The sequence below is a fragment of the Tinamus guttatus genome, unplaced genomic scaffold (assembly GCF_059628265.1).
Source record: "Tinamus guttatus ecotype Peru unplaced genomic scaffold, ASM5962826v1 Tinamus_guttatus_pri_ptg000131l, whole genome shotgun sequence".
NCBI classification, from domain to species: Eukaryota; Metazoa; Chordata; class Aves; order Tinamiformes; family Tinamidae; genus Tinamus; species Tinamus guttatus.
Genome location: NW_028288665.1, coordinates 1178202 through 1191461, shown reverse-complemented (window position 1 = coordinate 1191461; position 13260 = coordinate 1178202).

Sequence of the window (13260 nt, the reverse complement as noted above, 5' to 3'; positions counted from 1 at the left end):
TTTGTTTTAAAATTAGTCTTTTATTCTTACTTTCTTGCTTTCCTGTATTTACACAAGCTCTGTACGTAGTGCACTACATTTATAAAAGTTATCATTTTCTTTGGGAAAGAATATTGTTTGCTCTCCTGAATAATTCATGTTGGAGTTCTTTTTTAATCCCTCATCAAATGTGTCATTCTTGTATCTTCATAAAGGAAAAGGAAGGAAAACAACACTCTAAAGCTGATTTATGAATTAGACCATGAACATTAAAAATATATAAAGCGTTTGTATGAATGACAAGTTCATCTCAGATTCTAGTTCAGTTATGTCAGTACCTCTGGAATAACACTATTGTTTCTGTACAGATTTCCACTAGTTTAACTAAAAGATCTGGCCGTGACTTATCACAGAGTATGAAAAATGAGCATGAGAGAAATATGAGTGTATTTTCTTTCAATTTAGCCTTGAGCTATTATGGCTTATAATACATGTAGGAGTTGAAGTAAAGATTAATTTAGAAAAGCTTAGAGTACAGTATAATCTCAACAGTTAATGTGATTTATAATACTTGTGCAAACAACCGAATAGTAGTTGCCAAAAGAGCTTTTTATCCAAAATCCTCTATCATCTATTATGGTGAAGTATAAATATTTTAAATGGAAATGAAAGAAGCCAGTAGTACCTTCATAGAGTCCCTGGGGTCTGCAGGTACAACATGAGGTATTTCATTGCATTTATTGTTGCACATTTGGTGTCCAGGGCAGGTTAGTGCAAGAACTTCCAGCATCGCTGTGAGGTTCAACTCCATCCTGTCGCTTGGATGTGAAGGGGGTCGCCTACCTCCAGTGCCCTGCTGTTGAGCTGGGGTATCTACAAATCTTTAGTGTTAGCAACTCCAACTCACTTTCCCTGTGTAAGATAGGCACTGCAACTTGTATAAGGCAGGCTTGTCATTGCAAAGGTGTTTATCATCTTAAGGGTGCCTATAAAATGGTAAAGAGTAATAACCAAAACAGTTGTGTACCTCCTTGAAGGACACGTGTTAAAAAAGTCAAGGAGAATTAAGGTGCATAGCAATCCCACAGCACATAAAAGATTGTGACTTGTATCTGAGCTGACCAGTTCTGAAATGCCAGCCTCTTCCAGGTGCCACCTTCATTCAGGCTGCTACAATCAGCCAAACCTGTTTTTCTTACTCGGTGTTGACTGCTTCAGCGTGTTTGAGTGCTTGTCTGTGGCTTTTGTGACCTGCCGTGTACCTTAGGCTCAGCAAAGACAGGGACTGCACTGGGGGACCTCAGAAGTTGCATCCCATCTGTAGTTTATGCAGCAGCTGCCCATGAAGGGCAGCCAGGAATGGGTTGTGGAGGGTTCTTTTGTAAGCACTTAACGAAAGTAAAATGTATTTAGGGAAAGAGTGGAGTGGAGCGTAAATCTGTGTTTCCCAGCATTGACTTGGGAGCGGGTAATGCTGAAGGCCAGGGCCTCAGAGGTGCTCAGGTCTTTCATTCGTACCCGCATGCATTTCAGTGAGCTCTGGCACCTAACTGGAAAATGGGCAGCACCAATACATCTATCCCTGCCCTGGATCTGTTTTAAGAAATGGGAAGTTCGTGCAGGAGACTTTTTGAGCAAAACACCTGCTGATTTTGGTCAAGCTTTGTCAGAAGGGGGGAGCCTCTGGTTAAAAGGTCTGTCTGGGATGACTGAAGTCAAGCCAAGTTTAGCCATTGATCTGGAGGAGCAGGTGCAGTCGTTAGGAGGCCAGTCCTTTCCAGCTGAAGTCAACTGAATCACTACCTTTATTGCTACAGCTAGCTGGAATTCAGCAAATCATTAGTAAAAATGTCAGTAGAAATGTCCTTAAACCTTTGTGCAGCTGAATGAACTCACCTTTGGGCAGAGTTCGTCTCCTTGAGACAGGGCAGCATTACACAGTGTTTTTTTCAGCAGCAGCAGCTTCTGCCCAGTGTTCCTGCTTTCTTGGAAAGCATCCAGGTGCTCTCTGTTTTTCCAAGCTAACTCTCCCGCTTGGGATGCTAGCAGGGCACATCCAGGCCCCCTTGTGCCACTGCTGTGGACTTCAAGATCACTGCAGAGCTGTGGTTGCATGTAGAACGACATGTGCAAGTGAACCAGCATTGTATCAGCATTGACATGCCTCTGATTTATATACATACAAAAAATTGTATTACAAGGCCTAGAATTCATACATATATATATATATATGCATATATATATGTATGTATGTAATGCTTACTTTATTAGTGATGTATTTTGTGTAATGGATTCCTGTAAACATAGCCATAATCATTTTGTCTGTGTTCTAGTTACACACATTGAAGTAGAAAGTGTGTAATTAAAATACCTGATCAAGAATGTAAAAACATCTGTATCTGTTTTCCTCTCTTGCTAATTTTCTTTACTAATGCTCCTTAGTTTGCATATCTACCAAAAACAATCAGATTCTCAGTTTCTCTCACTGTTTCTCTCTGTTTCTCACTGTTTCTCTCAGTTTCCTCTACTTAGATGATTTACATATGAATAAAATAAATGCACTTTTTAGAATAATTAAAAACGGAGTGACCGCAAACTTCACCATGGTAACTATAGCTCCTTCAGAATTGCGATGACACTGTTTTATACTGTCCACAACTCAGGATCTGAATTACTCTATGAGTCTTTAAAATCATTGCCCTGATTATGGTCAGGTATTTTTTTTTTTTTTAGCCTCTTTAAAAACTGTTTTGAACATTCCCCATCTGAGCTGCAACCAAAAGACTCTGCACACCTCATTTAAGGTTTAACCCAGCACCAGTGATAAACCTGTTTCGGTCTGTCATGCTGCTGCTTAAAATGCCATGGAGCTTGAGAGTTTTTGTCTGCTTATTTAGCACGTTGGTTCATTTTGATCTGTACTGGCGTAGAATAGATTTCTGCAGTTCAAGTTCTGCATAGTGTACTTTTCTTCCACTATTAATATTTGCTAAAATATATATATATATATTTTCAAAGAGATAATAGAGACAGCTTGATAGGACCGTAAGCTGAAGACTCCTAGTTATGTCCAAGCAGATGTAGTTCAGATAACAGACAACTAAACTCCTCACATTAACCCAGAAACACTCAGTCTTGTCTTTCACCCACGTGCAACTTTGTTTTTACATGCTCTTGCTGGCATGTTCAGCAATAGTCACAGGTTGATTTAGTAGGTTTCCCTAAAAAATGTGTGGATGCCACCACTACTGCAAGGACTTTGTGGGAAGATAAAATGAGACAGCAATTCATTTTGCTTTAGGCCGTCATGATGCTACAACGGTCAAAAAGATACCTAGCGTTAGAGCTGCAGAATTGCTGGGAGATTCAGGAGCCTGACTCCAAGGTGACCTTTTCTGACAAGGAAAAAGGCTGGCATGCCACACGCTGACTTGCCAAAGCAACTGCTTTTCTCTGCAGACTAATGCTGTGGGGCCCCGGGTGCAGATCCGTTAAGCAACTTGGCCAAGCTACTGCTTTTTCTTGTTTCAGGCACAATTTGTGTGGTTGTAGTTTCATACTAAATGACAGTGATTTCTGTGTCAATGGAAGTAAACTTAGCATTGAAAATGCTTAAAATTAATCCTGTGGCTCCTTCTACATTCGCTGCAAATTTTTAGTATTTTAATGCAGATTTCATTCACAGGACTTGTTTCTGTACAAATGTCCCTCTTCAGTTTTTATGCTCATTCATTCTTTTATTCTTTCAGTGTCAGAAGGGAGGGCTCAGAGACTTATTTAGTACATTGGGGAACCATCTTCCAACTGTTTCAATTAGCTTAGTATCAGAAAATAACCATGTTATTGTCACAATATTGTTGTTATTTTGTTACTTATTTTGCCAAAGAGTTTTGACCAGAATTTATTACCTTTACTGTAAGGGACAATTTTTGTGGGTACAGAATCTGGACAGGTCATTGCCTGTTATTTCAAACAGATGATAGAGCAGTAGAAACGTTTTGACCATGTCTTGGGGTATTTTGATTTGCACCCAAAGATGACATTTGAGTCAGAATAAATATGTCGTCTTGCCATCCTCTACCTTCAAATTTGTCTTCGTGAGATAAATGGACATTACTACTGAAAAGACTGTAGAAGCTGAAGATTTTATTGTGTTAAACCTCACCTGCAACACTGCATTTCCTCTACTTTCTCTTATCCCTATTTACTTGTATATTATATTATTGTTACCTGTTTAGTGCAGGGACGGTGTTTTGGGGCAGGATTAATCAGCTGTATCTTTGGGGAAAATATTGCAAATGTTTTTGTTAATATTCAAGAAAAAGACTCTTATTTTGCTAATACTGTAACAATTATGTATTAAAGAGTTCAGGTCAGATTCTCAGCTCATCTGTATCTCCAGACCTGCACTGAAAGCTCTGGAGATCTGCTGATTTTTAGCAGCTGAACATCTGACCCAGCTCTCACGCAATTGTTTTCCTAGAATATAATCTCCAAATAGAAATATGTATGTTGCTAATTATTTAAAACTTTATCAATGTAAGTATAATGAAAAAATATGCCAGTGAAAAATGTTTTCTATGCTGAATATTGTTGGGTCCATCCACGTCCACCCAGGCTTCCTAAAAGATGTAGAATTCAGAAACAGGGCATGGATATGACACTGGGAAGTGGGAGCTCTGGGGCTGTACTGAGAGATATTAGTGAGTCCTGAACATATCTGAGTAAAATACATTATTAATTTTTATTAATCACATGAGAAGCTTCAGTCAAGGTGCTTACAGCAGAGCAAAGTGTGAATATATCAAATTCCTATGTGAGGCACAGACCCAATGCTGGGGATCAAAGCTCAGTTACGGAACTTTGCACTGGGCTTTGTAAAAATAATTTGAACTTAAGAGTCCAAGGGATGTCTGTTGTTGCTGAGGGTTCTATATTCAGATAGTTCTGCCTAGAACAAAATATTCACTTAGATTTTGTTCGGTACTCTAAGAAACAACCTGTCATCAAACCTGCATGTCAGGAATATGTATGTGGTGGCTAAAGATAGATTGCTCACGTCAATGGCAAAAAGCAGGAGAATATATGTCAGTTGGATCTTCAGTTGTTTATGATATAAATCACTTTTCCCATTAAGTTCCATCTGTTTCAGAGAGTGACAGATCTGAATTTGTGGTGTCCTGTCCTTCGGTGTTATCCGAAGGACGCAGCAAGATATTTTGGGTTTGGCAGCGGCACTGGCTATTTTGGCTAGTGCTGTGTAGCATTAACTGGGACTATCACCGGCTCTGGGCATGTGTTGCAGTAGCAAACATTGCCTTGTATCTATGGCTTACATCTACTGATAGGAAACTGCTGGTGCTGTCCAAAAATGAGGCAGGAGACCAGTGGTGGAGATGAAAGACATAATGCTAAAATGTATGTATGTATAATGTATAAAATGTATGTATGTATGTCGCCGTGCTGCAGTAGTTAAAAGGCAGGTTGGGTTTTGCAGAATGACCCCTGATTCTGAAACTGTGAAATTTTGGTGCAACTTTATGCAGAATCGTTTTGTTTATATCAACAACTTTTTAAAGTTTTTTTCACAACTTTTAAAATAATTCACCTTTCATAAATAGAGATTTTCTATGATCACTCAATCATAAAAAGCCTGCCGCCTTGTTTTGATCGAAGAAAAGTAGTTTAATAAGCAGACATTCTGTATTGTATTGGCCAAGTAAAAATCACCATTAAAACTGCCATGGTTCCAGCTCATGAATTGAGTCTTTTGAAAGAATTCTTATAATCTGCATGTCTCTTAAGAAGGAGGGCATGATATGGCTTATTTTGAAAAACTATGTCTATATTTCTGCAGCGCTTGATTTCAAAGCAAGCCCACAACAGGATTTTGCTGGGTTGAGTCCATGGTGCTTGGACAAGGATGAGGTCTGGCCCGGTGCTGCTGGGGGGCTGGAAGGCCCCATCCTGCACATGCAGGTTTGGGGCCGGCTTTTGGCATGCCTGGTGCAGCTCGCAGGGAGCGTCTGCATCCCGAGTGTGCCGGCACACGGAGCCACGCGGATCCTGCCACACTTCCCAGCACAGCTGTTCTTCACGGCCAGCGCTAGGCTTCTAGCTAGTTACAAATGTTCGTTTGTGAAGGCTACGTGGAAATGTGTTGGGTTTCACAAGTAGCGTGGACAGCACGCAGCAGCCGCACACACTGTGTCCTCTGCTAACTAGATACCAGCAGTGGATGTGTTGGAGAGTAAGACTTGGAAAATAACCCAAACAAAACTTTAGCTGCTTCCTACACTTGCAGCTTTCTGCTCATCCATTCACCCTCTTAACTGATGATCTAAATGCACAAGGTAGTGGTAGAAATTTGATATTGTGATTTTTTTCGTAGATGTTTCAAGCAGTCTGTTTACGTACAGGCTGGGCACATTGTTTTCTCTCAGTGCTTATCTTTGATATCAGAAGAAGGCTGATAAATTTCAGGCCAGTAAAGATCTTTGTGTGACTTAGCTCCAGAACCCTCTTGCTCTGGGTAGCAGTACATTTGTAACAGGACATCTGTAACAGGACATTTGTAACAGGACATCTGTAACTTAACATGTTGCTCTGTGACTTTTATGATTGTCTCTATGAACTGCATTCAATATTTGCTTCAGTTTTTAATTTTTAATTTTTTTAATTTTTTAATTTTTTAATTAATAGTTTTTAATTTTTTTTCATTCTATGATTCTATGATTCTATGAAATTAGGCAGTCCTTGTATTCCATTTCTATTTGAAAAACAAACAAACAAAAAAATCAGAAAAGATGTAGGAGAAGACAAAACCGGGTGACGTACATGCAGAGGTGAGCTGTGCCTTAGGTGGGCTAGTGCCCCTTGCCTCCTCTTGCAGGCAACAGAAGGAAAGAGGCTCCTTGTGACAGTGATCCAGGCCTATGTGTCTCTGCACTGTAGAGTACAGTTCGGTACCATCAAGCAGTGCTTGCCTAATTTGTTGAAGAAAGGGGAGGGCTTATTGTCTTTGTTTTTCCCTTCTTTTAAGAGAGAAAACATTTGATCCCATTTAACCTGACACAGCCATAGATATAAAACATAGTTTTGTATTGGGTGTGCTGAATATATAGTCACACTCTAATTTCTCACTGTCAAAGATATCTGGTGATCTAATGTGGAAAGTTCAGAGTGCTGTGTCACAGTCAGCATATTTGGTTTCTTTGGAACAAGGCCACTCCAGCTTAGTCTTTTCCACATAACAACATTTCTTATTAATAGGGCTCTTCTTAGTGTATTGATATTCCTGGTAGGTACAGAGAGCCGCGTGTGCCTATTAAATTTGGAACTTGATTCCCCTTTATTTCATGAACTGTCTTGCAAATTCCTCTAAGACCACTGTAGGAGCCATATGGAAGCACATAGAGTCTGAATCGGGGAAAAAACGGGGCTTTTTGTTCTCTCTGCTGGCAGCAACCACGTGTATTGCAAAGACTACAAAACTCTCCTGACTTTATCTACACTGAGCAGTGTTCACAAACACCAGCTGATGCACTTTATTGAAAACAAGCAATCTAAAAAACTACTAAGAGCAGACCACAAGACCTCATCCAAAGACGGCTGGAGGGCAGATCCTTCTTCCCATCCCTGTGCCAAGAGTATCAGAGAAGGAAAGGATGAGGAAGAGCAGAGGAGCTTTCCTCCACTTTCTCCACAGTAGCAGAAGAAGATGCCCTTCTCAGGTAGTTATGAGTATGTGTCCCTGTCTGCAGACTGATGTGAAGGTTGTAAATTAATTTTCTGAGCTCACAATCTATATCAAAGCAATGCTGGATGCCAGTACATCCAGTCCGTGCAGATCCGTGGACAGTGGGCCCCTGTTGTAGAGAAGGTTCCTCAACCGGTTCTCTCCAGTGGTGGAATCTGAGTTTCCATTTGGTTAAAAAAGGATCTTCAATAGAGACATGATTCAGACAGAAACTTGGATGATATGTAGATAAGATTGTTTGTTTGTTTTATTTTATGAGCTTTCAAGAATGCTTTCTTCAAATGACATTTCTAAAAACAAAGTTGTATAAAACCCAGTTAGGATTCCATAACTTTTAAATATACCCTCATAGACAAATTTTCATTTGACCTATGAAGGAAAGTGAAGACAAACAGCTTTGAAATTTAATTTTAAGTAATTTAATTAGATGGCAGGCTTTTCCTGTAGCCACACACTTTTTGGATAGGATTTTACAAATCCAGCATGACAGAAAAGAATCACCTGCTTCCCAAAGTGCAAAAGAACATGTGAGAAGAGCCATCAGATGTGCCTAAACTTTCAATTACAGAGTTAAGAACAATTATAATATAAAGTATGTAAACATTATATTGTATATAAAGTTTCTTTCCTGACCATGAAAATCAAGGGATTCACATGTGCCTATATGTGTGTAAGAATAAGGCTTTTTTGTCTATCTCATCTGCAGAGCCTACAGGAATAATGCAGGCATCAGGACACTATTTGACAGTGATTCTGAATTGTAACTTGGACTTTCTTTCTAAATTTTAGAGTTTTCACACACAGCATTGGTGCTGGGTAACATGTGGAGCACAAGGAACAAGATAGCGGAAGTCTGTGAGGCAGCTCGAGGTGAGATTTGGTCAGTCTAAGAAAAAGCCTGTATTTTCACCTCTTGTGATTTAGCACCATGCCCTTCTTCTGCCAGCTTCCCAGCATTCCCCGATAACCAAAAGAAACTTTCAGTTTGGTGCATGAAAATTTTGAAAAGACTTGGATGAGATTTCTCCCAGAGCAGAAGGCGGCTTTGGAAATCTGCCGTCATCCCATTAGCCCACAATAATGCTCCGAAATGTCATGTTCTGAGGGAGAGAGAGAATGAAAAGTACCTAGAGCACCAAATGTGGCAACCGGAAAAGATTTTTTTTTAAAATACACAGGCTGAGTAGGTCAGAAATGCTATGAGGGGTAAGAGAGGCAGGTGGGAGATTGAAAAGGGAAGGCTCGGGAGCAGCTGAAAGACGCCCCCGGTCTGCTAGCGAGAGAGGCTGGAGCTGCGTGCCTCCATGTGAGGAGAAAACATGCCACAGTGATAAGAAAAACAGCTGGAGAAAAACAAATCTGGAAGCTCTGAAGCAAGGATGGCAATGCAAATGCGGTTAACACTGCTGACCGAGGACGTGAGTTAAGCATTCCTTTTTTTCTTCTCTGATGCCATTCTTTCCCTTCATTTTCATGAATGAACCCTTCATACAGAACCTCCAAGGGTGTTTTCCTGCTGCCTTATAACAACTTTCATGTTGCCTCTTATGTTCAGGCCAACAGGAAAACAGCAGCAGTTTTGAAAGTAGAGTCACAAAATAATAAAATAATGGAGCAAATTGAAAGAGTGAGAGGGTGTAAAATGCAGATTAAAATATATCAGATTGAGCATTTTAGGAAAGACATCTGTTCACTATTCCTGAACATTATGTAACATTTACCAAGTATTTTATATAAATAAAAATAACAGTGTCATCTCGAAAGATTTTAAATCTAAGCAGATAAAATGCCAGACAAGACAAGGAGGTCTAGAACTTTTGCCTAAGGGAAAGTTATACACAACTGGCATGGGAAAAAGACTTGAAATTAGTGAGCAAGAAGTGCTTATGCTGCAAAATAGTTGTTTTTAAAGAAAGTATTTAAAATAAGCCTTCAGATACCTGAAAGTCTTTGGATGTGTGTTTTAAAAGAGGATCTCTTGTTTTGGAAAGCCTTGACAGCAATTACCCCTAATGGAAGCAATCAACAAAAGCATAAATTTATCTGAAATTTTACATATAAGCTCTAGTGACGCACTTTTTGTGGTTAAGTACATTTCTCTTTTGGAATACAAAATTCCAGCTTTCCCATATGATGATCTCCTCAATTCCTCTATGATTAGCAGCAGTCCAGGCAATTTATTATTTTACATTCCAGTGTAATTATAGATGGCCTCTGCTTTAAAATATCAGCGCATAGAGAAATGACTGCCGGTGTGCTTATCTGAAAGAAGGGTGATAATAGATTTGGGAAATATTGGGGAAAGCTTTGCCCATGTGGTTTGTTTCTTTTTTTTTTTTCTCTCTCTGTGCATTGCCTTTGAGAGTTGGAGTGGAGCTCAGCTTGCCAAGCGTCCTGCTTTCCAATGTCCTGTTTGACTGAACCGAGCCGCTCGCTGACAGGCTGCGTTTGCAGGAGCTCCTACAGCATGAGCCTGTGAACGCAGACGAGCTGCTGCGGAGCCTGCAAACTAGGGACGAGCCTTGGGGGCTGCATTTAAATGGGGGCGGCCCTTCTGTTTGACACGTGTCGTGATTCCCACGTGCTGCTCTTTCAGGGATCCTGCTCCATTCTGTTTCTCAACAAATCCTTAAAGTCTGTGGAGGTTTCTGCTGCTTCCTAGGAAAAATCTGCTCTCTCTGATCTGAGCTGCCCTGCTCTGCACTGTTCTCTGGAGCAACCAAATGTTCTTGCAACTCTGGGTAGTTCCCTAAATAGCAGGATCCGTGAACAAAGCAGCAAGAGAGATCATTTCCTGAGATCCTTTCTGGTTTGGGAATTGAACTTAAGTTAGTGTTATTAGATCTTTTACCTGTATGACTGACAGAAAGCTGAGACTTTGCAGATGACCCTGCATAGATTTAATAACAGTTCTCTGAGGAGCTCTTTGTTCTCATGATGGCATATTTATGACTTTGTCTTCAGGAGTCACCAACTGTGCAATAACGGCTCTCCTTCTTAGCCAGCAAAAACCTGGAAGGTCTGTTTTCTTTTTAGCTTTTAAACTCAGAACCATCATACCATCCTTCTAAGAACATTAAATACCACAGTAAATGTCAAGAATCCATGAAAATCTTTTAATGTCTTCAAGTAATAGCGCTTTCCCTGCAACGGAGCAGGCTGTACTCCTGACCCCCCTAGAGCAAACCCATCCGGCCCCCCGCAATGTTCCCGGTGTAGGAGTGTGCGGATCTGCCGCTTTCCGTCTGGCTGCGCTCCCTCCAGTGCCTGGGTATCGCCCTGCTCTCCCCTGTGCCCCAGACTCGCCCGTCTGCCCTCCCTGCTGCAGCGGGTGCCCTTGGTAGCCGCCAAGCAGCCTCCCTACAACCTCATAGCATCAGTACTGTGCAGCCACGTTTCAAATAAAACGTATCTTAAAAGTAATAAAAGGCAGATATGACACAGGGCCTGCTTCTCCCTAATACTTACCATTCCTGAGTTTAGGAAAGCCAGACTCCCTGAGGCTCCTGCACTAGCTCTGTTTGTCTCTCTGCCAAGCCATATTCACAGAGAACTGCTGGCAAGTGTCACTGCTCTCGCAGGAGTCGAAATGCTTAGACAAGGCTGCTGCAGAAGGTTCACATTATACTGAAGGTAGGATACAAGATCTCTGAAGCCAGCCTGAGTCTTTGAAGCTCCAGCGAATACGAAGGTTTTCCTCCCTAGAAAGTCACGGTGCTTTGCTTGACTGTCGCCTAGCCCCGGTGAACTAAACCAAAGCACCTGCGCGTGGAAGCATCCACTGCAACGTGTCCCTGCGCTTACCTCAACGGAGCCGCAGCGCCTACTGCAGCCCCCCGTTTGACAGCAGCACCCTGCGGCCCAAGGACACCCTTCCTTTTCCACACTTGGCCATGTCTCCTACTGCTTTACATTAGGTTCTGGTTTCTTTTGACAAGAGCCTAGGTGTCATTGCAGTGGACAGGGATATCGTTGGTCTTGATAAGGTCGCAGGAAAGCCCTCTTGGAGGTATAGTGGTGTAAGTGGAACTGATGACATTTACAGAAGAATAATGCCTGGAGATCTTTGAACGTTCTCTTACATGAAAAACAGTTTAAATTATGATGGCACTCATGAGTTACTGAAAATATGCACTTTACAGACAGTGGGGAAAGAGGATCTTTATTTGATCAAGCAGTTCACTAATGGAAAAAAGGCAATATTGATGAATATGAAAAAAGAATAGCGCTTGAACTTACACCCTGTGATATCAAATGCTTGTTGTAACAAGCCCACATTTTCCTTAAACAGTGTTCATGTTAACATGTTGAAGCCAAGGAATGCTCACTGCTCCGTAACAAAATCTTGAAAAAGAAACTGTGAGCATTGCTCATCACACTAACATACTACTTACCATGTTTCAAGGCTAGAAGAGAGCAGCACTTTTAGTGTCCTGATGTTCTGAAGAAATTACTTTATAATGAAGACTGACCATCCTTTAAAAGTGTTTTAGACATACCTTTAAAAAAGGCTTATGTTTCAACTCAGTTATGCCTGTATTGTTTCTCTTGCTCCTGTTCACTTACCTAGATAAAATAGTCAAGACTGTTTGCATATTCTTTCTAAAGAAAGCCTTTCTAAAAGGCTTGCCTTCTCGCGAGGACAAGATTTGCCCCTAGACCTTAGCTGCCTTCATTCAGAAATATTGCTAGTGACCAAATTAGGACAGGAACCCCAGCAGTCTGAGCAAATAGCTAGGGAATCCCGATTCTTGGCAACAGTACAGAATCCGCAGCCTTGAGCAAGTAGCTTGTCTTCTCTTTGAAGTAACAGGGAAATATACTGAAGCTTTAGTTTTCTGGAGGTTGTTCCATTGTAGTGATTCATATCAGGAAAAAAAAATCAGAATACTCCATTTTGAAATTTTCCCGGTGCAAGGACATTTTGTTTTTAAGCAATCAATGAGAGTTTTTATTCTTTTTTGATCAAAATAGTAATTGGTAAAATTTTTATGTAAAAAGTTAGGAGGATTGAATTTTGTTTTCTGCAGGCTTTTCTAAGCTTTATCTTAGTTTTGTCATCGTTGCCACAAATGAGGATAAATAAACAAAAGAATTTTCTCAGGATAGGAAACTCCAGTTTTGCCTCAAGTCCTTTTTATGCAATGCTGGAAAAAAAGAAGTTCTTTCATAGACCTAAAAATCATTAGTTGTAAGATGCTTTTTTGGTTTGCATAAATGTAGCATGTAACAGTACAATGAATCTGTTCCGTGGTATTTTTACTCCTCCAAATATGGTACTTTGAAAGTAATAAACTAGCTAAAAAACATTTTCCTGTTTTTTTTTCAGGGGTATACATGGAAATGATGAATGCAAACTTCCAGCACTCATCTTGTAATACAGCCTATAGGTTGTCATACGTACTTCTTATGGTAGCATTAAATGTAATCTAACGATGAATGTTTTTCCTTTTCCTACATTATCCCATTCCTGCTATTGTAGTACATTCTCTTTGGTGTATGCTTTGGTGAAAAGCGCAACC